General features: G+C 39.0%; 1 protein-coding gene, 1 long non-coding RNA gene and 1 pseudogene across 7 annotated transcripts in view; 2 read left to right on the forward strand and 1 right to left on the reverse strand.

Moving 5' to 3' along the window:
* Positions 1 to 26,845, forward strand: part of LOC120436074 (ribonuclease-like 3) — a 169,999-nt gene that overhangs the window by 81,490 nt on the left and 61,664 nt on the right. The gene's annotated exons all lie outside the window — the stretch shown is intronic.
* LOC120436076 lies at positions 592 to 26,017 on the reverse strand. Of its 3 annotated transcripts, XR_005610113.1 has the most exons (4): positions 25,052 to 26,017; positions 7,993 to 8,075; positions 4,543 to 5,364; positions 592 to 1,452 (listed from the first exon to the last, which is right to left on the reverse strand). It is a non-coding gene; the product is annotated as an uncharacterized LOC120436076 (long non-coding RNA). The 3 variants fall into 3 exon arrangements; XR_005610112.1 differs by lacking the exon at positions 592 to 1,452 and having other exon boundaries at positions 2,420 to 5,364; XR_005610114.1 differs by lacking the exons at positions 592 to 1,452; positions 25,052 to 26,017 and adding an exon at positions 12,244 to 12,316 and having other exon boundaries at positions 2,420 to 5,364.
* On the forward strand, positions 16,901 to 17,014 carry LOC120436538 (annotated as a pseudogene).

Consider the following 26,845-nt stretch of genomic DNA (forward strand, 5'->3'; position numbering starts at 1 on the left):
TCTCTCGAAAGGAACTCTGTAAATTTGCTTCATTCTTATTCTGTGGCGCGCAAGTACACGACTTAGTGCAGAAATGCTTGCACTGTGTATATTTTGAAAGATGGTGTCATTATCAATTATGCGCTGCTGTATTTCGCGCAGTCTTATTGCATTATTGGCAATCACCATGTTCACTATATGGGTCTCTTGCTCTGGAGTGAACATTCTTCCTCTGCCCCCAACAGCTGGACGTCTAGCAATTCTGTAAAGTAACAATTTCAGTATTTTTGCATATATGGTACTGTTGTGTTTCTCATTAGAGTATGGCAGTGCTACAAAGTACTTACCGATTCTCATTTCGAAATGTCCTAATGATGCCTGCTACAGTGTAGCGGCTCTGTTTAGGCTGAACCCGTTGGCCAGCTTCCCTCAGGGTCATCCCATGGTTGATGACATGGTCCACTATTGTAGCTCTGATGTCATCAGTTATTCTGTTTCTTACTCTTCTTACCCTTCCTCTTTCCCCTCCTCGTCCTCTTCTTGCTCCTCCACGTCCTCTTCCTCCAACTTCTTCACCTCCACGTCCTCTTCCTCCAACTTCTTCACCTCCACGTCCTCTCCCTCGGCCTCCTCTGATTCTCACTCTTCTCACTCTTGCTGCTCCTTCCATTGTACTCCACATAGACAGCTTACCTGTGGCCTGTTTATAGTGCATAGGCTGATTGCAAAGTGGACTAATTATCTAAAACAATTTTCACATGTGAAAGTGTGCCAGACAGTTGGCAAAATAGTGTTAATGATAGCCATACATGTGTATAATTTTGCTAGGAGTGTGTTGGAAATTTGGTAATTGAGTGCAAGCAGTGAGTTGTGCCTACAGTTTTGCAAAGTGTGTGTTACAAAATAGCAAACTGAGTGCAAAGCAGTGTTTGTGCTTTTAGTTTTGCAAACTCAGTGAGTGGTTTTGCTATAAGTATTAATAGTTTTAGAAATTGTGCTATAAGAATCACAGTTAGGGTTTAAGCATTCAGAAAAAACTGTAATATATCAGCTGGATATTTCAAAAGCGTGTTCACCCCATTATTTTTAATTGAGGTTCTGTTTGAGCGCATCAGCATGGGCCATTTCACTAGAGTGCATGGGATATCGCTTTGTTTTATTTCTGGTGGATTATTCAATTCATTTTACTGAAACAATGCCACCATGCAGCATTTCTTCAAAAATTGTGCTTTTTCAGGTCATCTGCTGATCCTGAAAGAGATATTGACTGGCCCGGGCACCTCATGCATGTCTCGCACATTAAAAGAGCTATACAAATTATTGGGCCTTTATTCGGTTTGGACCAGCATCTATCACTAAAGCTAATAATGGCCTGGTGTATTTAGTTGTCCTGTGGTCATGTGACTCAGCAGCACTAAACAGAGCTTTGTAGGGTGCAGAAAGTGAGAAAGTGGAGGCAGAGGTACCTTACAGCTATAAATGAAAAAAACATGACTATATATTAAAAACTAAAGAAAAAAGAAAACGATTACAGGGGAACTAAAACCTGAATCCCATAAAAGTTGGAATTTTCTTTAAATTTGAACAAAATTAAAATGAAAAGACTTTCAAATCACACAAGCCAATATTTTCAAAACAGAACACAAATAAAATCACAAATGTTCAAACTGGGAAATCGTACACCTTCATCCACTAAACAAGTTCATTTCAAATTTGATGCCTGCTACAGGTCCCAAAAAAGTTGGAATTGGGGCAACAAATGGCTGAAAAGCAAGAAAGTTTAAAAAGATTCACCTGGGAGAACTTCTAGCAAGTAATTAATATCAAGTCTGCAACATGATTAGGCCAATTCAGGACCCGGAGAAGAGTCTGGTTGCTAAATTGGCCTGTCTGCAGTCCAGATCTTTCACCTACAGAGAACATTTGGCACATCAAACTACTTCAAAGACAATCATGAACTCTTCAGCAGCTGGAAAGGTATATCTCCAAAACTCTAGAAACTCATAACTTGGATGCCCAGATGTCTTTGAACTGTTTTGAAAAGATGAGGAGATGCTAGACCATTGCAAACATGCCCCTGTGCTAGCTGTTTTGGACCTGTAGCAAACATCACATTTGAAATGAGCTGAGCTGGTGAATAAAATTGTAAAACCAACTTTTTCTATCCATGAAGCCAGATAACAAACACCAATTAGTTAACACACACTAATGTCTAAAAGACTTGGATGATGTGTAATTTTCAGCTTCAAAATTCAGATAAAACTGAGGTTATTGTATTTGGCCCTGAAAATCTTAGAAATATGGTATCTAACCAGATTCTTACTCTGGATGGCATTACCTTGGCCTCCAGTAACACTGTGAGGAACCTTGGAGTCATTTTTGACCAGGATATATCCTTCAATGCACATATTAAACAAATATGTGGGACTGCTTTCTTCCATTTGCGCAACATCTCTAAAGTTAGAAAAATTCTGTCTTTGAGTGATGCTGAAAAAGTAGTTCATGTATTTATTACTTCTAAGCTGAACTACTTTAATCCGTTTTTATCAGGGTGTTATTATCAGGATGGCCAAAACCTCCCTGAAAAGCTTTAAGTTAATCCAAAATGCAGCAGCAAGAGTACTGAGAGGGACTAGAAAGAGAGAGCATATTTCTCCTATATTGGAACTGAATTTAAAGTTCTGTTCCTCACATACAAGGTCTTGAATAATCAGACCCCATCTAAACCTTATACTATCAACCCATTAGTACATTTTGCTCTCAGACTGTGGGCTTACTTGTGGAGTATTTAGAAGTAGAATGGGAGGCAGAGCCTTCAGTTTTCAGGAACCTCTTCTATGGAAGCAGCTTCCAGTTTGGATTTGGGAGACAGACACTATCTCTACTTTTGAGAATAGATTTAAAACCTTCCTATTTGCTAAATCGTATAGTTAGGGCTGGATCAGGTGACCCTGAATCCTCCCTTAGTTATGCTTCATATGATTGTTGGAGTTCTCTGTTTTCTTCATATCATTGTGGGGTCTTTATCCAACAATATGAAACGCCTTGCGGCAACTGTTGTTGGTGCTATATAAATAAAACTGAATTAATCATAGTTTAGTATCAAGTCAGTTAAAAATCTGGGATATTGATCTGATCAGTTAACAGAAGGGGTTGTTCATCAGTTTCAGCTGCTTTGGTGTTAATGACATTAACAGGTGCACTAGAGGGGCAACAATTAGACGGCCCCCAAAACAGAAAATAATTTTACAGGTGGAGCCAAAAGACATTTTTCCCTTCTCATCTTTTCTGAATGTTTTTTTTAACCTATCCTTTCTGGCTGTTGTAGCAAGCAGAATCATGGTCTGAAAGCTTTGTTGTGCCAAACACACTTGCTTTGCCAAGAGGAGCACTATAGAGTGTCTGTAGGCTCATCTTGTTAATCTTTTTGATTTGTTTATGAATTTTACATAATTCTATTTTATTAGTCTACCTTTTATTAGATTATTTAAATTGGCCTACCTTAGTTGACATAACCCAACACTGACCATAAGGATCAGTATAATGCAGGGCTTTACAATAAATTCACCACAATACTGCAAGCTAACCTCTTATCCCACAAACTACAGAGTATTTTCATGTAACATTTAAATAACACAAAGTTAGTGTACTTTGTTTTAACCTCTCTTCTTCCTGTCCTGTCCTGTCTTTCTTATCTTGCTCCAACTCTCAGTGAAGTTGGCTCACTTTCTTTTCTCTTCCTTTTAAATACAGCAGCTGATCCTTTAGCTAGCAACACACTGTGAGACAAACTGCACACAAATGTAAAAGTAAAAAGTTGTCAGAAAAATAAATATTCAAGTTAAGTACAGATACCTGAAAATTCTACTTAAGTAGAGTAACGAAGTATTTAGCTGTTGACCCACATGAAGAAAGGCATGGGTCATTACCACCAGAGGTTTTGGGTGACAGAAACTGCTGTCTATTATCTCTACTATTACTACTGTCACACTATGTCATAGGTCATATTGACGTCATCTGATGCAAGACGTGCCTGAGAACGATCTCAAAACCGGATTGTAGATGGCAGACAGTTGGTGTCATAAGCTGCCATCTCTGTTCAAAGATGGTTGTTCACAGTGGACATAGATGGCCTCTTTCACTCCTCTTTTAAACCATCTTTTTGGTCCAAAATTGATCTTCTTGAAAGAGTGACCTTTCACCTTTTGTATAGTATAGTATAGTCATGCCCTGTCGAGGGGGCTCTTCAATGTTGTTCCATGTCTTTTATGAAGTAATTGTTTAGTTTCTGCACTTCTACAGTGGGTAAACCAGACAACCTGCCTGTAATGAGGAACACCTTTTGTCTCTAACATGTTTACTGTAAGAATGTAAGAATAGACAGTTTGGGTCACTTCCACCAACTAATAGACTTTTCCTTTCAGCTGTTGAACAAGATTATGAATGTGGTCGTTTTTAAAGGTTTACCTTATCTATACCAGGCCTCTGCAGTCAGTTCCTCTACTCTGTTTGAAGCCTACATCTCAGTCAGGATTTGAATACAAAGGAACTAGAAGGAGTCACCTTGTATTTCAGTGGTCATCCGTCATAAAGCTGAAAGGTTCAGAAGTCTCTCACTCCCATCCAGCTGGTGCAACATCAGATTCACACCAGCATCATCTTTCTTGGTGAAGGCCTGTGTGTGTGTTAAAAAATCAGCACAGAGAGTCGATATCCTGTATCACACCATGTGATCACGACAACCTTAAGCAAGGATGTTTTTTAAATATAAAATCAGAATATATGAAGTCTTAAAAGTTACGTTGTTATTTCACATCCTAGTTACATGCATTCATACATTACTGTTGGGTTGGTGTTGATTTATAAATGTAGACAAACACCACAAATGTAATTCTTCAGTAAAGATATTTGATAGCCACACTGAATCTGCATCTCAGACCCTGCACACTTGCAAATCTTGTTAAAATAAACTCATCATAACTAATTTCTGCTTAGTGAGCGCTATCCATTTTACACATCCACATTATGTTAGCTATATAAAATTATGAGTTTGATTACTTCATTACTTATGAAGTTTGTTAATGATGGACTAAAACCAAAGCTGCGCTGATGTGATGTACTGATGTTAAATCCTTTAGAGATTAAAATCCTAATCCCAAACTTTCAAAGATAACTTTTGTCTTTACTCGCATTGTTTCTTAATAATAATTTAATAATTTAATTCATTTCCTTCCCATCCAGTTAGGATATGCAAATACAACATTGTATAGAGATCTGGAGTTTCATAAAACGGGGAACAACCACTCTGGTCCAAGAAAGGCGGTGTGCTCCAACTTCAGGGGGATCCCACTCCTCAGCCTCCACAGGAAGTTCTATGACAGCGTACTGGAGAGGAGAGTCCATCTGTTAGTTTGACCTCAGATCTAGGATGTGCATCACTATAACAAAACTACAATTATCATCCAAAATTATAGCTACAAACTCTATATACACCCACTTTATTTCTATTTTAAAAATACTTTAAAGAAACTATTAAAAGTTTGAGCTGAAATATGCTGGAACACCTTTTTTACTGTAAAACCTGCTATGAAAAACAAACTGCATCTACATGCTGTTGTGGTCGTTTCTCGTCATATTTACACATTTATGTTTTCTAATCACAAACAGAGAAGTGGTAGGCTACAGTTTCTTAGAACTGGTGCACAAGTGACTCACAGCTAACCGCCCAAATTATTCATGCCCCCTTCCTGTTTGTATGTTTTCTAGAACAGTATCTACCCTTAACCTAATCTTTCTGCTCAAAAGTGATGCAAACAGTTGAGGCCAAAATTATTAGCCCCACAGGAATTATGGAACATTTTGCACTCGATGCTCAACCTGAGCCAGCCCAATTCACATGTTTGTTTTGAGGCACAAGACATCATTTAACAGTGTGCATCATCAAAACTAAATCTGAGCCCTGGCTGAACGACATGACCCGAGCTGTCAGATGACTATGAAGCTATGATGTTTAAAGTTGGCACACTAACCTAATAGTAGGGCTGGGCGATATGACCCAAAATTCATATCTCGATATTTTTTAGCTGGATGGCGATATAAGATATATATCTCGATATTTTCTTTTTAAAGCCAGAAAGTAAGAACAAAAAGAGAGTTCTTAGTCAAAGCTGTGTCCCAGATGTCACACAGGCACTTTTATTAACATACAGCGTAGATGTACCTGAAAAAAATACTCAAATTATGAGCATTTATTAAATAATAATGCTCCATAAATAAAAGAAAACAATGTTGTTTTTGTGCATAACAAAGAGCTCACAATTGTGCAGTCAAAATGTAAACTAAAAGACGCTGAGCATAATAACATAGACAGATTTCACAGCTGCTCTGTTCCCAACTTCTACTGCGTGACTGACAGCCTGGAGTTTGAAATCCGCTTCGTAACCATGTCTCTGAACAGGTGCCATTTATGGTCCTTATACACACACAATACGGTATTACGTTGAAGCACAGTACGTATCACTCCGCGAGGCTCCTCGGTAGCCGTAATGCTCCGACAATCCATCAAGCGGTGCAGCTCCGTAGCTTACCAAAGTCGTACTAAAACATTTTTTGACAGATTGCTGAGCGCTGTGTATCACATAAAATCGGTTCGCGGTCATCAAGCACAACCAGAATTCATACAAAAGGCGCGCAGTCAACTTTTGAGAGAATGAAAGGATTTCAGGCCGTGCGTGGCGTTAGTGTGGCTAGCTCGTTAGCGTGGTTAGCTCGTTAACACGTTGACGTCGTCCAGCCCCACGCACGGGGCGATGCGCAGTAACTCATTAACGGAGATTTGCCGTGTCCATCTTGTCGCTGCCTGCAGGTGAAGCGATGGGGGAGGAGGGGGAGTTGTGTTCAGTGAAGGAGAGGCGAGGTCGAGTAACGTTGCATAGAGACAAAAGTGGACGAAAGAGAGGCAAACTTGTGGCTCCGCAACTATAATTATAACGTAACATAGACTATATCGATATAAAGGATATTGTCACATCTTATATCTCGTATAAAAATATATCGATATTTTTAAAAAACTCGATATATCGCCGAGCCCTACCTAATAGTATATTATTTGTATAATAAAACAGTTGTCATTGTCATTGTTCCAATACTACTGATAGTGAAGCTGTAAAACATGCTCCTAAATATAAAACTAACCATGTATGGTGCTCAGAGGTGGCCAAACAACTATCTGAAGGTTGCAAACCTGATTTGAACACAGAAAAGATTAGGACTACGTTGTATCTGTGATACTATGATTATGAACAGAGAATATACATTATGATCTGCTTTTTCATTCAAATCTCATTTATTATATTTTGTTCAAAAGAACTGAGAGAAAAGAGGAAGAATTCATTCAAAAAATTAAAAGCTGAACAGCAAAGATACTGCGTAGGACCCTCAAGCTCCCAGTGAACTATAACCTGCTGAAGCAGAATTTATTAGCAGTGTGCTTGATGTGACCTCTGCTCATCTTGAGTCTCAGTCCTCATTTAGTAGGAGCTTTTTATTTGTATATTAAAAATCAAAAAAACCTAAGCTAAGTTGACCCTATTGAGTGTCAGACAGTGACAATGAGTAATAACTCTCCCCTGCTTGAATTTTCTACTCACAGTCACTGTCCAGATATATGACATCATCATCTGGGTTCCGTTAGCATGCAAATCTTGCAAATACAGACAGAGGCCTGTCTTTATAGATTTATAATCAAATAAACTCAAATGCTTTTCAGACTGAGTAGACAAATGTTCCCAGCCAGTTATATAAGAAATTCCCTATAATCTTTCATGAGTGTCAAAGCATTTCATTCATTAAATACGTCTTCATCAGCTGCTGTTCCAGACAACCAACAAGTGCCTGAACCACTGCAGGTTTACTGACTACTCACCACTCACATCATTTGATGTTGCTGCTATAGTAGAAAATGCAAATACAACATTGTATAGAGATCTGGAGTTTATAAAAAGGGGAACAAACACTCTGGTCCAAGACAGGCGGTGTGCTCAAACTTCAGGGGGATCCCACTCCTCAGCCTCCACAGGAAGTTCTATGACAGCGTACTGGAGAGGAGAGTCCATCTGTTAGTTTGACCTCAGATCTAGGATGTGCATCACTATAACAAAACTACAATTATCATCCAAAATTATAGCCACAAACTCTATATACACCCACTTTATTTCTATTTTAAAAATACTTTAAAGAAACTGTTAAAAGTTTGAGCTGAAATATGCTGGAACACCTCTTTTACTGTAAAACCTGCTATGAAAAACAAACTGCATCTACATGCTGTTGTGGTCGTTTCTCGTCATATTTACACATTTATGTTTTCTAATCACAAACAGAGAAGTGGTAGGCTACAGTTTCTTAGAACTGGTGCACAAGTGACTCACAGCTAACCGCCCAAATTATTCATGCCCCCTTCCTGTTTGTATGTTTTCTAGAACAGTATCCACCCTTAACATTGTCCAGACATGGCTGGTAAGGACATGAGGAGGAAACAGTAGGAGTTGTGTGAGGCTACTAAAGGCAGTGGATCCCTCAGCAGCTGGATTACAAAGAGCACAGGTAACATTAACACATGTACCAGTTGTTGGAGAGGTATTCCAGTATAAAAATAATAATAAGCACAACTGGAATGTTTTGCTTCTATAACATTTTTCTGTCATCATTTTATTATAGATTAAGTGCAAGAATTGTTAGGTGTGGATAATTAAATTATAGTTTATTGCAAAAGCAAGTTGTGCCTTGTTCTCAGATGGACAGCAAGTGGAGAGTGTTATATGAGATGAGGGGATAGAAGGAAGAAGAGAAGCAGAGTGATTCACAGGCAGAGCCGAGTTTATTTATCACAGTTTTTTGTTGCCTTATGGTTCCAAGCGCATTTTGTTATGTTCTTTGCATTTTGTTATTATCTCACGACACTTGTTTAATCAGCTACCATCTCTCCTATGGACTTTTTAATGTCTACAGTCTCAGATCAACACAGCCCTGCCCTCCAGCACTATCAGCAGCAGGAGCAGCAGAAACCCCTCAACAGCAACATTGTACCCATCAGGTAAAACATAGGCTACGCTTGCTTTGCCTTGTCGCCACCTCACAACAGTGATATAGTATGATGCGATCCCATATTAGATTCTTGATGAATGTGTGTGTTATTCAGCCTGGTTCAATGTGCCCCTTTTTAACTTTGAGCACCTGCCCCTATATAAACGTCTCTGCACGGCCCTGGCACAGACTATAAGAGAGCACGTTTTTTCATCATAAAGATTGTGATGTGAAGCATTAGCAGTACGTTAAAGTGTCACTTCAGTAATGCTGCTGGGAGAAAAAAGTGTTGACTCATGTTTTTTAATAGATGACTTAAAACACTAAACTCTGATGTCAGGGCTTTATTTCAAGTTTAAAGAATATAACAACTGGTAACATAATGAGTTTTACTTCTCACTGCCCATGTTATGTTGTAGTATCCATTTATCATGTATGCTACTTTGCTCTGTGGGTTGTAAAATGTTTCATTGTAATCATGAAATAAACCAGACTTTCACTGTCTACATCTTTTACTGTTTTTCTGCTTTGTTCACTCCAAGTTGGACAAAATCCACCGAGACCTGGAGGTAACTCACTAACAACGTGGATTTAGCTGCTTGTTTCCCTAAACACAATCAGTTGACTGAGAGAAATGCCTGTAGTCCTCCACTTTGGTCATTGTGAACGTTGAAGGAGATTTGTTCCATAGACACCTTATACTTGTGTTTCCTTCACTTACATCCAACACTACTATGTTCTATTTAAATCCAGCTTCCTTTTATAGTTTGCAGTGTAATTTGTTAAACCGTTGCTCAACGAGCCAGAAGTGCAAGTCACTCTTTACTGACACATTGTAGATAAGTTTACTGCTGAACGACACAGCTAACAGTCTCACACACTCTTCAGATTTTGAAGTTTTGTGTGTAATGGTTTAGTCTCTCACACCTTCAAATCAAATCAAATCAAAATTTATTTATATAGCACATATTAAAAACAACAAAGTTGACCATAGTGCTTCACAGTCAGTAAAACCATGAGACAATTAAAACAAAACAATAAGAAAACAGGGCAGGAAATAAAAGGTGACAACACAACCAGCCAGATAACAGCCAACTAGTTAGAATCGAAAGCCAAAGTAAAAATAGAGGTTTTAAGACGTGATTTGAAAGACTGGATAGACTCGGTGGTACGAATATGAACAGGGAGGTTATTCCAGAGTCTAGGTGCTACGGTTGCAAAGGCCCGGTCACCTATCGACTTCAGTCGAGACCTAGGTTGTGCTAGGAGCATCTGATTGGACGATCTAAGTGCTCTATTGGGATTGTACAAGTGGAGGAGTTCGGAAAGATAGCTGGGCACTAAATTATTTAAAATTTTTAAAAGTGAACAAAAAATTTTTAAAATCTATACGATATTTAACAGGGAGCCAATGTAAGTTGGCTAAAATTGGAGTGATATGTTCATAGATTCTAGCACCTGTTAAGAGACGCGCAGCTGCATTCTGAACTAACTGAAGCCGGTAAACAGAAGAGTGCTGGAGGCCCGAGTAGAGGGAGTTACAGTAGTCCAGTCTTGATGTGATAAATGCGTGTATAAGCTTTTCAAGGTCCTTTAGAGGAAGGAACGACTTTGCTTTGGATATCTGACACAACTGGTAAAAGCTGTTTTTTACCAGTGGAGACCTGTTTCTCAAGTTTAAAAGAGCTATCCAGGAACACTCCGAGGTTTCTTACAGTGAGCGAGAGATGGCTAGCAAGAGGACCTAGGGCATCAGCTAACTGGTCTGGCAGAATGTGACTATCAACAACTGTAGAATATATATATATATACTGGAAGTGCTGGGTATACAAGTCTGGCCTAAGTCTTCGGTCAGAAAGACTGCAGCAGTCCAGGAGTTTAGTTCACTGTCTTTAATGAAGCTTCACAGAAGAACTGGTTACAGCAGGGCTTGCCATGATAAATACAACTGTGATACAGCCAGATATGCAAAAAATAATTGTGGCAGATGCAGTATTGGTGACTATAAGCATGGTTTTCTGGAAACAGAAACAGGCAATACAATAATTAGCAGGGTCAAAGATAACTAAGGCTACGTTCACACTGCAGGCGAAAGCGCATCAAATCCGACTTCTTTGACCCTACGCGACCCATATCCGATCATGGTATGACAGTGTGAACGGCACAAATCCGATATTTTCAAATCTGATCTGGGTCACTTTGGTATGTGGTACTGAATCCGATACATATCCGATGTTTTAGAAAGCGACTGCTGTTTGAACGGTCATGTCGCATTAAATCCGTCTTTTACCTCACTGACACAAGGCAGATGCCAATTATCAGCGCCGGAGAAGCGCACGAAGAAGACATCGTGAACGCTTCCTGGCCATCCAGTGTAGATGTCAGTGAAACTGTTTGGAAGACAGCGTTGGAGAAACGTGAACATTTTATTTGTACTGTATAATCTGCAGATTCTGACAGAAATCTGCAACTATCCTTTGAAGCACCGCTCCTCTAAAACAGCAATAAGGATAATTATTAGGTTATTTACATTATTATGTAAATAACAAAATAACTTAAAGCAAAAATTTGGAAACATAAAGTCCGAAGTCTTTACATTAACGGCCATCAGTCAAACAATACTGTTTGCTCTGGGTCTAAACAGAGCGTGTTGTGTGTAACGTCTTCTTTTGCGCATGCGGGCCGCTTTGAGCGTTCACACTGGAGAGCGTTTGATGTCGCATTTTATTTGTAGTGTGAACAAGCAGACAAAAAAATCGGATTTGATCAAAAAATCGGAATTGAGCATTAAGACCTGCAGTGTGAACGTAGCCTAAGCAACAATCAGAACACATCATCTACTCAGACACAGCAATATTTTACAATGTCCACAAGGGGTCGCCGTAAGACCAGAAGTTGGCTAAATAGCACATATATTCCCAGTTGCTAGTACTAAGGCAAGAATGTTGCAAGCTAACAACAGTTAAACTAAACAATAAACAACAGAAAAATCCGTTAACCGCGGGATGTAATCATTGGAGGAGATTCTGGCCACTGGTATTAACTTAGTGCAAATTAGTTACATAATTAAATAAACCTACTAACGTGATATCAGTGTACCGGGGCATAACTTTAGCTTTACCATGCACAAACAACTATAACCATTATCATACTAGTTAACCTGTCAAAGGTAATAACACTTACAGTTTCATTAACGCACACGGAATCACACAAACTGCGTTACAACTGCCGTGCTCTGCCGCTGCGCCTTTCGTTTCTCACTCTCCCTCTGCGTGATGCGCATGCGCACATGATCACTGATGCGCTCATTTGGGTGCGCTTGATTCTTGCCTCTAGACATCCTGAGGCCGAATCAGCAGGGAATTTTACAACAACTATGATTTCGGTCTTATTCTAGTTCAGTGTAAAAAAATTATGTAATAACCAAATTTTAACTTCATGCAGACAGTTGAGCAGAGGTTGCAAAGAAGCAGACACATTGGATTTCAAAAGTGAGTAAATCTGGATATCATCGGCATAACAGTGAAAGGAGATGTTATATTTTTTAAACATTAATCCCAACGGCATCATGTACAAAGAGAAAAGAGCAGGACCAAGCACGGACCTTTGAGGCACACCACAATAAATAGGGGCAGAGGCCGAGGAGTGTTGCCCCATAGCAACAGAGAACGACCTCTCTGAGAGGTAAGATTTAAACCAGGATAAAACCGTACCTTTGAGACCAACAACATGTTCCAATCTTGATAGAAGAATGTTGTGGTTAACCGTGTCAAAAGCAGCAGTCAAGTCTAGTAAAACTAAAACCACGGAATAGCCAGAGTCAACGGTTAAAAGAAGATCATTAAAAACTCTAAGTAAGGCTGTCTCTGTGCTGTGGCGAGGTTTAAAACCAGACTGAAATTTTTCGTTAATACCATTTGCATCTAAAAAGGTCTGAAGTTGTTTTAGAACTACCTTTTCCAATATTTTGGATATAAAAGGGAGTTTGGAGATCGGCCTGTACAGTGGCTTGCAAAAGTATTCGGCCCCCTTGAACTTTTCCACATTTTGTCACATTACAGCCACAAACATGAATCAGTTTTATTGGAATTCCAGGTGAAAGACCAATACAAAGTGGTGTACACGTGAGAAGTGGAACGAAAATCATACATGATTCCAAACATTTTTTACAAATAAATAACTGAAAAGTGGGGTGTGCGTAATTATTCAGCCCCCTGAGTCAATACTTTGTAGAACCACCTTTTGCTGCAGTTACAGCTGCCAGTCTTTTAGGGTATGTCTCTACCAGCTTTGCACATCTAGAGACTGAAATTCTTGCCAATTCTTCTTTGCAAAACAGCTCCACAGCTGTCTTGTGACGGCCTCAGAGGTTGTCTAAGAGAATATTGGGAGCAACAACACCATGAAGTCCAAAGAACACACCAGACAGGTCAGGGATAAAGTTATTGATAAATTTAAAGCAGGCTTAGGCTACAAAAAGATTTCCCAAGCCTTGAACATCCCACGGAGCACTGTTCAAGCCATCATTCAGAAATGGAAGGAGTATGGCACAACTGTAAACCTACCAAGACAAGGCCATCCACCTAAACTCACAGGCCGAACAAGGAGAGCGCTGATCAGAAATGCAGCCAAGAGGCCCATGGTGACTCTGGACGAGCTGCAGAGATCTACAGCTCAGGTGGGGGAATCTGTCCATAGGACAACTATTAGTCGTGCACTGCACAAAGTTGGCCTTTATGGAAGAGTGGCAAGAAGAAAGCCATTGTTAACAGAAAACCATAAGAAGTCCCGTTTGCAGTTTGCCACAAGCCATGTGGGGGACACAGCAAATATGTGGAAGAAGGTGCTCTGGTCAGATGAGACCAAAATGGAACTTTCTGGCCAAAATGCAAAAACGGAAAACTAACACTGCACATCACTCTGAACACACCATCCCCACTGTCAAATATGGTGGTGGCAGCATCATGCTCTGGGGGTGCTTCTCTTCAGCAGGGACAGGAAGCTGGTCAGAGTTGATGGGAAGATGGATGGAGCCAAATACAGGGCAATCTTGGAAGAAAACCTCTTGGAGTCTGCAAAAGACTTGAGACTGGGGCGGAGGTTCACCTTCCAGCAGGACAACGACCCTAAACATAAAGCCAGGGCAACAATGGAATGGTTTAAAACAAAACATATCCATGTGTTAGAATGGCCCAGTCAAAGTCCAGATCTAAATCCAATCGAGAATCTGTGGCAAGATCTGAAAACTGCTGTTCACAAACGCTGTCCATCTAATCTGACTGAGCTGGAGCTGTTTTGCAAAGAAGAATGGGCAAGGATTTCAGTCTGTAGATGTGCAAAGCTGGTAGAGACATACCCTAAAAGACTGGCAGCTGTAATTGCAGCAAAAGGTGGTTCTAAAAAGTATTGACTCAGGGGGCTGAATAATTACGCACACCCCACTTTTCAGTTATTTATTTGTAAAAAATGTTTGGAATCATGTATGATTTCCGTTCCACTTCTCACGTGTACACCACTTTGTATTGGTCTTTCACCTGGAATTCCAATAAAATTGATTCATGTTTGTGGCTGTAATGTGACATAATGTGGAAAAGTTCAAGGGGGCCGAATACTTTTGCAAGCCACTGTAGTTAGTGAGAGCATTAGGGTCAAGGTTTTTCTTTTTCATAATAGGTTGCACAACAGCATGCTTAAAGACAGACGGTACACAACCTGATGACAATGATGCATTCAGTAGAAGTAAGATACAAGGACCTATAGTATGTAAAGCTTCCTTAAAGAAACGAGAAGGAAGAATATCGTGCGAGGAACCAGAGATTTTAAGATGATCAATTATATCTTTTAAAGCAGAATAAGACACTGGCTCAAACTGTTGAAAGACAGTCAAGCATTCAAAGACTGGAACTGGGTCTAAAACTGATGATGAATGAGATGGATGAGAAGCCCTTAGAACTGAGATTTTTTCAGAGAAATACTTTAAGAATTTATCACAAAAAGCAGGGGAGGGATCCCTACAAGTGATAGTGCAAGGGTTTATCACAGAGTTAAAAATATTAAAAAGGGCTCGAGGGTTGTGGCTATTAGTCATAATAACACCTTACCCTTTTCTCCCCAGTATCACAACAGTATGATTCCCAAAGTACGGCTCAATAAACAAACAAAGACTCTAAAGTCAGAACAGAAAGATACAGTTGGAATATTAAAGATTCATTATTGTGTTTTTATGATGCGTAGTAAACTACCCCCTCTTCTTCTTCTCTGTCTTGTTGCTGTTGTTGTGTTGTGTGTGTCTGTGTGTGTCTTAGAAGTAAAATTATACATTAACCATACTTACAAAAAACATTTTGAATTTCATTTAGAACTGAGATTCTAAGTTATAAGCAGAAATCTTATGCTCAGCCAGAAGCATGTTTCCCCACTTTCACAATGCTAAGGTGTCAAATCCACGACCTCAACAGATGGTTTGTTACACAGGGGTCAGAAGGGCAAGTCTCCCTTTACTGACACAGCCTCATGCACTCTAAGATTTTTGAAGTTTTTGTGTACAATGGTTTACCCACAGCCGTAACTTCCCTTTTTTGATATAGATCACTCCATCTGCATATTTCTTAAGAAATTAAGCGTGCTGCATCTTAAGCTTTTATTTATAAATGCCTACACAATGATAGACACTATGTGCTCTGTGACATTATGGTCTTCTACTTCTGCTTCCATTGGTTTGCATTTTAAACGCTCAACCTTTTAGGTTGTTATGAGCAGCTTATATTTCTAACATTTTTTTGTAATTTTCTGTATGATAGAATGACTTAAGATACGAGATATTTAAACAGTTATAAAGGGCAGTTTGATGACCCATACTACTTTATGTGGCTCAAATATTTTAAGGATAATGTTTCTTAATGTAAAAGTGCAAAGAACTTTTGCATAGGATACAACATTTTGGAAACAGTTACCCCAGAACTTGTTGAACCTGCTCAGATCCTGTACTGTTATATCTATGAATGTAAGGTAAAACTTTCCACAGTACTCCCACTTAAGTAAGTAACCAAACACATAAATTCGCCCTTGCCAATAATCGACTGTTCCTTCAAAAAAGTAGCACAAACAGACAACTGACTCAGCAATGACAAGAAGAGCTACCCAAGGCCGATATTCAAGCAGAAAAAAGTATTTTTTTTGTGCCTTTACAGATTAAAAAAAAAATATGTTCAATAATTCAACAAGACCCGCGCCTTCAACGCGCGCACATTCAAATTTTGGAACAGCCTCAACCATTGTTACCATTGTTTAATGGTTTCTAGCTGCTCTCAAAAGTCATTCCTGCTCTTTAATCATTTGCTGTTTTAGCTTTTTGGTAGTCGTTGAAATGGTTTTATGAGCTTTTAGTTGAGATTATCACATTTCTGTGGAAACCACACATGTCTATATTTAAATTACAGATCTGGAGGTACATGCCCCAGTACCAGTGGCATTGGGGTTCAATCAATCGAAACGCACTGTGGGAGATGTAGCTTACAGTCAACATGCGCTTTTAAGCAGCATACAGTAAACTTATTTTAAAACAATCTGGCACACACTATCAGGGGCCACAAAATGACATGGCAGGCCACATTATGTTTTTATTGACATATTACTTTGTAAAAAGCGTGTTGCTGCAGAATGTAGCTGTATAATCATAAATTAATGTTTTTATCTATAACATATCAAATTAATGTTAAAAAGTGTAGCTGGTCATTTACTGCAGGACACTATTATGGAGTGTGAAAGAGAACAGTCGACTAAGACCATGATGAATGTTTCTACATCATCTGTAAAAGGCCTTTTATGCGGCACGTGTCTTGCTTACGGCCATACCACCCTGAACACGCCTGATTTTGTCTGATCTCGGAAGCTAAGCAGGGTCGGGCCTGGTCAGTACTTGGAGACCGCCTGGGAATACCAGGTGCTGTAATTTTCTTTTTGAACTTCTACACACAAACTGCAGAGGGCGCTGCTGCTCACTCATGGAAAACAGCATTAAATATATGTGTGTGTATATATATATATATATATATATACATATATACACACACACACACATACATAAATACATATTACAACGCTTAAAAAGAATGTGTTTAGCTTTTGTGTAAAAATTGAAAATCACCTTACTGTATCCACTTTTCTGTCTTGTATTTTCCAGCAGAGGGTTTAGCTCAGTGATGTCATGTGTCTGACATCTTGTGGACGTCAAGGAGCATCACTATTATTTCCTAACTTTAGGTTCCAAAACAGGACAAAGACTGATATACAGTAAATATCAGTCTTCCTCCTGTTTTCTATTTTCACATAAAGAACCTCAGTGATGAACCACAGCTGTCAGCCTGTTATTTTTTCCCCTGATATCTTTAACTTTATCCTTATTACTGTTGATATGGCTCAAAGCAGCCCCATTAATTTTGTAATTGACTTTTGTTTCCTCCTTTCTCCTCCCTATCATTTACTGCCAATATACATGACTGATGTAATAATATTGTTTCTGTGTGTAATTATCTTAGCACAGACTGTGTATATCCAGTCAATCTGGATATATTGTGAGTTTATATCAGTAGCATTTGAGCAACGCGTGGTGAAGATTCAGAAGAGCTTCAGAATCCCATTATATTTTTAGTATCACACAGACAACAAATTACAACACAATCCAATCTGAAGACACAGTTGAAGCTTCAGAAAGTCATCTGTTGACGGCAAAACACTGCCCTCTGCTGGATTCCAATAAAGCAGATGGTACTTTGACATGAGGCAGCATCAACAAGCTGTCTGCAGAAAAACAATATAAGAACAAAATTTGCATGAAATACAGAACTTCTAAGAATTCTATGAATATTAAAAACATCTAAGCACTCTGTAGCACTCTACAAAAAGAGGGATTTCTGGGCACAGTAATGAGTAACTTCTCAACCATGGAGAATGCACAGTGTCCACCTGAAGCCCATATTTACAAAGAAAAGAGCAAACAGTTTTCAAGCATGGATCAAGGTGAAGGTAATGCTGTCATTTTCATATGACTTTTTTGGGCTTCAATCTCATGGTGATTTGGGGGCTAATAATGATTTCTCCACACAGTCAAATCTTTTAATATGAGGTTGTACAATGTCTTAAACTGACATGGCTAATGCCTATTAACTTCTCATCAGTGATCATGGGTGGAATAATGAAAGAGGAGAACTACTAAAGTGAGTTTACAATCCAACATAGAAACTGACCCTCTGAGATGAAAAACTTTTATATGTAATATATATATATACTGTTATATATATAACTTTTATATTCAGATTTATACTCCAAATCCTCATCCTTGACTTATTACCAAAAGAAAAAAATGTCATTATATGTTCTGATGACATTCAGTTGGATCTGATTTACACATCAGAGGCTTGTTGAAGTAAATGTATTCAAGTAGAGTGAAATAAAGAGCAGAAAACACTGCATGAGAAGTAATTCAGCAAAGCCGTGCTGTCACACTGTGGCTAGACTGAGGGTTTGTCAACAGTCTGATGACACTGCATCACAGACTTGTCTTTAACCACTTTGTTCTTTTCATGACCACAACTCAGCACCTTATGAGTGTTTGCAGTCTGGTAATGCACCGTGTGCCAAAACTGTGAACAACTGAATCTGTTCTGAGAGCAGAAGAAACTTCTATAAATGTAATAACTCTAGATGTTATCACACTAACTAAATATGTTATAATGTAATCTTTGTGTAATGTAAAACTATGAAGTCAAGGTTATAAATGGTTATAAAATGACATTTTTGACAACTTTTAAGTTTACCTTCATATATTTCACTTTAAAAAACTGCTCATCTTGCCCTGTTTGGTGTCATTCTTTCCAGCACAACAGCACATATAACAATTTACAGTTATTTCATTTTGACTGTATTAACACTTAAAATCTCACAAAACGAAAAAAAAGATCTAAGCAGGAAGTTTCAAGGTTATTGTTAAATGTCAATCATATATATTCCACCTCTGTAATATTCTTGATATTTATAATTGAGGAATTTGCATTTATATCAGTGCTATTTCCTATATTTGTTAACTTTGTAATATATTGTATTATTTAATTTGTTTAGTTTGTCACTATTATTGTCTTGGAGAATCTGTAACCCACATATTTTCCTTTGGGATTATTAAAGTAATTCTGATTCTGATTATTCATTTTAAATATGAATATCACACCAGACAGCTCCTGTTATTCAGAAAGCACCTTTATTGCTTCAGTGAAAATTAGAAGGTAAGTAGCAGCCAGATGCTGATAATCAGCTGCATTTGAATAACTGCTCACCAGCAAGTGTAAGTGTGAGGTCTAAAGTCAGACCTCGCTGGCGCAGAGGTTTGTCACTGTGAACAAAAGCAAGACACTCCGTACGGTTCTCACTTGCTCGCAAGGGAAGTCCGGCAAGATGTTCAGCCGACTTCAAACTGACTCCCCTTGCAGGCCCTTTTATTGACCACTGTGGGTTACATAAACACGGTCAAACTGGTTTAAACTGGTTACACAATGTAAAACCCATATAGTGTGCCATAAAAGCTAAGAGTGTGTGTGTGTGTGTGTGTGTGTGTGTGTGTGTGTGTGTGTGTGTGTGTGTGTGTGTGTGTGTGTGTGTGTGTGTGTGTGTGTGTGTGTGTGTGTGTGTGTGTGTGTGTGTGTGTGTGTGTGTGTGTGTGTGTGTGCGCGCGCGCGCGCGTGCGTGAGTGCGTTCCTGCTGATCACAAGGGTCATCTCCACTAACCCTCTATATGGCTCAATTCCTTTAAAGGTCCACCATACACAAGCACAGGTGAGGCCATAAATGGCAAGTAAACATCCTTTCTAAATAAGAAAACAGAACCTCACATGGAATGTGCCTGCAGTTAAACACTTATAGCTATTGCATCCCCCACCGAGATGCAGGGGAGGAACAGAAAAATATCTAAACATGCAGTTTTAGGACAAGGTTTACAAATTTAAGTACAACAATGACAACTATTACCAAAATCAACCTAACAGTAAGCACCTCTAGAAAAGCATAAGTTTTGGCAGTTTGCTGGTCTGGAGTATTCAGGTGTGTGTTAACACAATGTCATAATCTTCCCAGGAATGGACGTCCCAGAAAATTCACCCCAGGGTCAAACTGTGCAATGGTCAGAAAAAGCTCAAAAATCCAAGAGCCACATGTCAGACTCTACAGGCCTCAGTTAGCATGTTAAATGTTAAAGTACATGACAGTTCAGTTAGAAAAAGGTTGAATAAGTGTGGCTTGTTTGGAAGGGTTGCAAGGAGAAAGTCTCTTCTCTCTAAAAAGAGCATGACAGCATGGCTGCAAGTTTGGTAGCAAAGTTGCAAAGCATACCAGCACAAACACCTCATACCAGCTGTCAGCACAGTGGTGAAGGGGGGATGATTTGAGCTTGTTTTGCAGCTACAGAACCTGGGCCCCCCGCAGTCATTGAGTTTTCTATGAACTCCCCTGTATACCAAGTACTGTAGAGTCAAAAGTGAGTTTGGGTCATGATCCCAAGCACATCAGCAAAGCTACAACAGAATGACTGAAAAAAAGAATCAAGTTGTTGTAATGGCCCGTTCACAGTCCAGACCTCAACCTGCAAATAAGTGCTGGGAGCTTGAGAGAGCTGTACATAAACAAATACCACAAACCTCAATGAACTGACCAAACAATGTAAAGAAACATCAGCCAAAGGTACTGCACAACCGTGTGACAGACAGAGTCATACAGAAACAATTTGGTGACACTACTGCTGCTAAAGCACTACTGCTTTAGCAGCAGTAGTGCTTTAGCAGCAGTAGTAAATTCAAGCTACTCAATCATGGACTGTGCTTAGTTTTTCAGAGTACTCTATAGATTTCTATGAAAACACTCTTCTCCACATGATTGTATGTAAGATAAAACAGATATGATCTGTGAATTCAGAGCAGAGGAGGATTCTGAGAGGAGAAAACATCTGGGGACCTGTCCCGAAAAGTTAATTTTGTTCATCTGGACGTTGCGTTTTCAGTAGGAGGAACGCGTCACTCATCATCCAAGTGACTTTTTCTGTCTCAGCTCAGTGCAGGTTTCCCCAACCTTTGTTTGAATTCAGATTTTACATATTGTCCAGTTTCAGGCAGGAACATAAACACACTTTTCAAAGTGTGCTGAGGATAAATGATCAGTTAGGCAGATGTAAATGAACAACAGCTACAGGCCGGTGGCTCTGACATCACACCTGATGGAGACCCTGGATGGCTGGTCCTTGCTCATCTTCGGCCCCAGGTGAGCTCAGTCCAGTTTGCCTATCAGCCCAACATTGGGGTAGATGATGCTGTCATCCAGCTCTTACATCGATCTCCCGCTCACCTGGAAAGTGTGTGGAGCACTGTGAGAATCATGTGCTTTGATTTCTCCAATGCTTTCAACACAATTATATCCACAATCCTGAAGGACAAGGTGGATTACACAGGTGTGGACCATCACCTCACCACACGGATCCTGGACTATCTTAGCAACTACAGTACATAAAGACCCACAATTATGTGTCTTAATGGGTATTCTGCAGCATAGGCAACTTACAGGGAAGAGTCCTGACTCCATTCACAATATACACAGAAGAAAGCTGCTCTGTCCCAGAAATAACTGAGCAGCTGTATCTGCTACACAGATTCAATTATTTTGGAGTTCCTGAAGACCTTCTATGACTTTGGAGTGACATCAGTCATCTTTTATGGTGTGTTCTGCTGGGCCAGCAAGATCTCCACTGAGGACAGAAAAAAAACTGAACAGACTGATCTTGTAGACCTGTGTTATGGTTGAGGCAGCAGAAGTATAAAGTGACTGGAAAAATGGTGGCTAAGCTGTCATTGCTATTGCATACCAGCTCCCACTGTGTCTTTATGTTTTCTGTGTGTCACTAATGGGTGGGTGAGAGTGAGTGAGCGAATAATTTGTGTTTGTGGGGCTTGCTGTGGCTTGGCCCTGGACACAGTCAGCACTCCTGGCTGGACGCTTCTCCCCACTTTCTGGATACCAGGTGGTTCTTGGGCACCTGGGACTCAGGTCTTGACTTGTACCAGGATGGTTGGCCTCTAGGAGATGCATGTTTGTTTTTGTTTTTGTCTTACAGGTGCAGCAGTTGGCGATACATTGTGCATTTTTCAATCCTTTTATTCAACCCTCACCTCCACTTTTTTTTTTTTCCTCTTGCCTGAAATAACACAAATAGAAATGAATACATAAACAGATAACAGATTCACATGAACAAGAAGAGCCTATAGAGATTCTATGTCGCTGTTGTTATGGAAGTTTTAACAATAATCTGCAACACACCCAGTGAGCTTGATTTGAAATGGGTTTAATAAACACATTGCAATGTGGAGAGAAACATCCCAGCCAAACACTAGGATCATCTCTGCTAATGGCCACCGCCCTCATATCTTATATACACAGACACTCTTAAACAAAGAACACTCCACAACTCTTACATGTTGGCCAAACTCACAGGGGGGCTATACCATCAGCCCCATCCTGAAACCCTTCTCCCTCACAGTTTGTTTTCTGCTTGGCCGTCACCTAAAGATTTAGATCCCTGATAAGCAGAAGGAGTCTCACTATCTGTTTAACATCTATGAACTTACAATGGCCTCACTGTGTGCGCATACATGTGTGACAGAGCATAAGGCCCATTTGTAATGCACATGCATACAACTAAGTGAGAAAGTGATCTTACTTACTACCAATGTAATATGATTAAAATATCACATCTGATTTAAAAAAAAAAAAAATCACATAAAATATCACATATGATTTAAATAATACATCAGAAAAGAAATCTGCCACCACACTGTTTTGCAAAAGCAAAATGTGTCGGGCGCCACAGTGCATTCAGATCACAATTCTGGCAGAAAGGTCAGGATATTAAAAATAAAACAAAAACACACCTCACACCTCCACCACATGCAGGTCATCCTAGCAGCACTGAGCAGCTCCTACAGTGACACGCTGCTGCAACAACAGCGTGCGAGGAGAAATTTCAGAGGTCTGATCTTCCAGCTGCTGTCAGACTCTACAATGCAGTCTCAGTACACACGTTAAAATTAGGTATATACAACATCAGCTGAATAACAACACATGACATATTACACAGTACCATTATTTACTTAACAAAAACTAAGCCAAAATGCAGTTTCTGTACTTTTTTTCACAAATATCAATATTTTATTAATTTACTTATTTTTGATACGTTTGGTTTATTGAATTGAAAAAATAGTTGCAAAATAGCTATGAAAGACAACCTGCATCTGCACCTGTGGTCACTGGGCCTCACATCATGTTTGCAGCATGTTCTGAACCACAAACAGAGCAGTGCTAAAGTTTCTTGGAACTGGTGGGCTAGTGATGTAGACACTGATGCTAGTGATTATTTAAGGTGGGGCTACTGAAATGTTTAAAAACTGAAGCCCCCAAAGTGCTTTTTGTTGCTCTGTGACACAAATGAGCTCCAACCTGCTCAGGTAGAATTTAATAACAGCTGAGCTGCACTAGACCTGGTCTCTGCTCATCTTGACTCCTCGTTTGGTAAGAACTTTTTATTTGTATATTTAAAATCTTTTATAGACAACAGGCTTATTTTCAATAACTCGATCTCCTGCCACACTTCTACTCACATTCACTATCCAGATATGAGCTTCAAAACATGCAACATCTGGGTTCTGTGACCATGAATATCGTGCATAAGAAATGTGCATGCACAGGCAGAGACCTATCTTTTTTTTATTTATGTTCAAATAATGTTCAATTTTAATTCCCCCTTTAGAGCATTTCATTTACTGAAGACATCTTCACCACCTGGTGTTCCAGACGACTGACTCGTGCCTGAACTCCTGCAGGTTAATCAATCAACCACTCATCAGTAAAGCAAAAAATAAGGTAAGTGTCCTCATTTGGAAAAGTTTGCTTAAAAGTTTCATAACTTTCTAATGTAATAATTACATTTAGTAAGAATGTTGTCATGACTGCGTGTAATGACCGTTTCCCTCTGTAAAGTTCAATGTGTGGATGCAAGTAGAGAAGTTGCCTTTAGATACACCTCAAAAACTCATCGTCTGAGACTAAAAAAAAATCATCAAATTTATTTAAATGACTTGTTGTTAATTTCCACTTCTTTACATAAACACTTCTGTCATATGAACTGCTATGCAGGTATATTCAAATATTTCTAAGATTATAAGGTCTTACCAGCAAACTCCACAATATTATTTGTGTCTTTGTGAAAAAAGTCAAGTTTCATCTTGGGAATGTAACTTTTTTTTTTAATTATTAGGTAAAGCAGCCCCTTCATAATATCTACATGCTACCATATGTATGTAAATGATTACAATTTCCTGTTTTAAAAAATCAAGTAATACTTTTAAAAATTACACAATATTATTGTTCAATATGTCCTCCAGTGCCTCTCTAGTAAATATTTTGAAACTTATCAAAGTAAAAATTAGACTGGTTTTGATTTTGAATTTTTGGAAGCTGTTATATTGATATTGATTTTTTTATTTTATCATTTAATGATTTAAAAGTCATCATTAAAAGGAATAAGAAAGTAATGACATATGTTTTTAGTTAGTTTAATTTACTTTAATTATTATTTTTTAAATGATACTTGGCGTTTACTAGATGCACCTCAGAGCACCAGAAATTCCTTACTTACGGCAAAGAATTGAACCGTAAATGGCGACGTAGACGCGCAAATCATTTTCTAGAGTAGATAACGGGGCCGAAGTTAATATTGGAACTATAAAAGGTGCTTCACAGACATATTTTCCTTTCAGGCACTCTAAAATAACCTGCAGTCTTTACAGTGAGGACACACAAACATCAACCTGGAACATAACTGTATGAAAATATATGATCCGTATTCGTCTTAGCTTCATAGTTACACTGTTTAAAATACAATATTAAACTAAACAGCGGTAATTACCTGTCCAGCAGAGATTCGCTAGCTCTTGTTTCATTTCAAGCTCAGTTAAAGTCTTTCTTTCTGCTTTTCCTCATCAGCGCTCTTCCGTCTTTTCTTTTCGACTTGTCTCTCCGCGCTTTCTGCTCAAGTCAGCCCCCTCCTCTGGTGCGCGTGCTCTGCAGCGCATACCCGACGGGGTCTGCTCAGCGCGTGCTCCACAGGTGCGGAGAAGCACTGATTAGTGTTGCAATTTCAAAATAAACGCTGCCAGAAAGCGAAACATGCTCCTTTTCAGACTAAAATGTCAACGTTTCAAACCATATTCCAGGGTTTTTAGTTCACCATTTATGAGGTTTCGACAAGAAAATAAAAGACAAATCTGAATGTTTGAAAATGTTTTGGAAAAATTCTGTAAAGAATAGATCAAAAATACTAAAATGATCCTTTTACTTAAATTTAGTTGCTTTATTCTTTTGTTACATAAGTTAAACAAACTTCTGTGGGTTTCTATATAAGTCAATAAAGAAACAACAAGTAATTAAAATGAAAAGTAAGCTCTGCCAAACAAACTGAGAGATTCTGGAAGCGTGGAGTTCAGTTTGCAAATTTATCTAATGCAAAAAACATCTATGAATAAAACTTTGTTGGTCAGCAGCTTTTCAAAAAGAGAAAAAAGAAAAAAGATGGTCATAAAAAGAAGCTACTATCTGGGGGGAAATAATCATTTGATCCCCTGCTGAATTTGTAAGTTTGTTCACTTATATAAAAGGATCAGTCTCTAATTTTTTTTAAGTATTTTCATTTTGATGTAATGAGACAGAATATCAACCAAAATTGAATAAAAAATGAATTTGCTAAAATAAATGAATTGATTTATATGTCACTGAGTGTAATAAGTATTTGATCTCAAACACAACTTAGTACTTGGTGGAGAAACCCTTATTGCCTAGTACAGCGGTAATATGTTTCTTGTAGTTGGTCACCGGGTTTGCTCACATCTCAGGAGGATTTTTTCCACCCTCTTTACACAAACTCTCTAAATCGGGGGTGTCGAACTCCAGGCCTCGAGGGCCGGCGTCCTGCAGGTTTTAGATATCACCCTGGGTCAACACACCTGAATCAAATGATTAGTTCATTACCAGGCTTCTGGAGAACTTCAAGACATGTTGAGGAGGTAATTTAGCCATTTAAATCAGCTGTGTTGGATCAAGGACACATCTAAAACCTGCAGGGACACCGGCCCTCGAGGCCTGGAGTTTGACACCTGTGCTCTAAATCCTTTAGATTTCTTTGCTGCTGTTTGGTAACTTTAAGCTTCAGCTCCCTCCACAGATTTTCTTCAGGACTGAGGTTTGGAGACTGCCTTAGCCCCACTCCATGTCCTTGTGCTTCTTCTTTAGCCACACCTTTGTTCCATCAGTGGTATGTTTTAGGCCATTATCATGCTGGAAGACTCATCGACGACACATCTTCAGTCTTCTGCCTGAGGGAAAGTGGTTCTCGTCCAAGATTTTGCAGTACATGGCTCCATCCACTGGCCGCCTCAATGTGGTGAAGTCGTCTTGTATCCTTGGCACAAAAACAGCCCCACACTTCTCACTAACAGAATAGTTGTGGTCAAATGTGAAAAAAAATGTAAAGGAAAATGTGAAAAGTTACCTGTGCACTATTATGGTGATGAAATGACCTTTGAATCCAATAATGCAACTATAGGAAAAATCCCCGTGCACTCTACTTCTGTACCCACAAATATACATTTCTGAGATAACAAAAGAGCAACATTTATCATCAGCTCTGACTAAATGTCACTGGAAA

The sequence above is a fragment of the Oreochromis aureus genome, linkage group 23 (assembly GCF_013358895.1).
Source record: "Oreochromis aureus strain Israel breed Guangdong linkage group 23, ZZ_aureus, whole genome shotgun sequence".
Taxonomy (NCBI): domain Eukaryota; kingdom Metazoa; phylum Chordata; class Actinopteri; order Cichliformes; family Cichlidae; genus Oreochromis; species Oreochromis aureus.